Source organism: Helianthus annuus, chromosome 14 (genome assembly GCF_002127325.2).
Source record: "Helianthus annuus cultivar XRQ/B chromosome 14, HanXRQr2.0-SUNRISE, whole genome shotgun sequence".
Lineage (NCBI taxonomy): Eukaryota > Viridiplantae > Streptophyta > Magnoliopsida > Asterales > Asteraceae > Helianthus > Helianthus annuus.
Genome location: NC_035446.2, coordinates 132342816 through 132344355, shown reverse-complemented (window position 1 = coordinate 132344355; position 1540 = coordinate 132342816). Strand labels below are relative to the sequence as shown.

The window sequence follows — 1540 nt, the reverse complement described above, 5'->3', positions numbered from 1 at the left end:
ATCTATACTATATTATAAAGCATTTCATAAGGATACCAACCAAATTTAAGTAATTACAATCTTTTATACTTATGGTACAACAACTTAATGATGTTAGTAAGGGGTGAAATGGTCTTTCTACATTAATATTAAAAAATAAAAAAAATAATTATCTATATCTATATCTATCTATCTTCTATACTATATTATAAAGCATTTCATAAGGATACCAACCAAATTTAAGTAATTACAATCTTTTATACTTATGGTACAACAACTTAATGATGTTAGTAAGGGGTGAAATGGTCTTTCTACATTAATATTAAAAAATAAAAAAAATAATTAAATGAGAATATAATCACAATTAATTATAGTAATACAATAATAAGTTCGGTTCTTAAATGCAATTAATAAACGAAACCTATTGGGATAAACCGCAAAAGCACTCCAAAGGTCCAATTTCAATCAATATGTAATAAATTTGACCGATTAAGGAATCTCCTATCATTGCTATAAATTCACCATTTCACTCAACAACAACTCCTTTGTCTACTATTGTGCGAGTTAGAGTCGAAAAGAAAGAGATAAGAAAGAGATAAGTTGATATGAAATTTATTTATCTTGGTGGAAATGTGTGTTCTTTTATACCCATTTCAACATTTATTCGAAAAAACTTTGGTTTGTTTCTTAAAATATTCAAATGGGATAACAGTTTTCTTTTACATAATCTATGAGTTTATATTGATGTTTTATTATGTTTTTGGTGATTTAGTGGTTTTTTTTTTCAAATTATGATTTTATATTACATATAAAGTATACACACAGGTTATTGGATACAAAAAGACAGACACTTCATACTTCATCAAGGTACCCTTGCATGACTATAGTATCTGGAACCATTTACCAATGTATTGTTTAATTGTTCATAAATTTATAGTCTTTTTCTTTTTTGCAGCTTCATGTATATGGAGGTGTAAAAGGGTGGGTACGAGAAAAGTTATTCATTTGGAGATAGACATTTATTTGGCCTATTGGTATTTCCTTTTTTAATTTCTACTTTACTATTTTTTTTAAACATATGATGCTTTTGTGTGATTTAATTGATACTATATATAGGCAATATAGATGCAGAGGAAATATTTGAGGAGGTATTGTTTGACAGGATTGGGCAGCAAACTTTAAGGGCTCGGATGTTTTCAACCCGCGCAAAAGATTTAAATTGATTGCGTTTATCTATACTATCGTATAAAGCATTTCACAAGGGTTCCAACCAAATTTAAATAATTGCAACATATTATGCTTATAGTACAACAACTCAATGAAGTTAGTAAAGGGAATTAGTCTTTCTACATGAGTATAAATTGATAAATACAATTAAATTGATAACTTTATAAATTAAGTATTGTTAAATACTTGATAAAGAATTAAATCATTTGACTTAGTTGAACATCATCACCTTCCTCATATTTACATTGCTTTTCCATTTCAAGTTCTCCGTAACCGATTACTTGATTGAATTTTATAATTAAGTCATTATTATTTGGTTTAGTAATTGCTAAAC

The 1540-nt window shown here is 26.9% G+C and overlaps 1 long non-coding RNA gene across 1 annotated transcript; it reads left to right on the top strand.

The window, feature by feature from the left end:
• The first annotated feature begins 950 nt into the window (after window positions 1–950).
• On the top strand, window positions 951–1330 carry LOC110923338. Its single transcript, XR_002583993.2, has 2 exons — window positions 951–1013; window positions 1096–1330. It is a non-coding gene; the product is annotated as an uncharacterized LOC110923338 (long non-coding RNA).
• The last annotated feature ends 210 nt before the right edge of the window (window positions 1331–1540 follow it).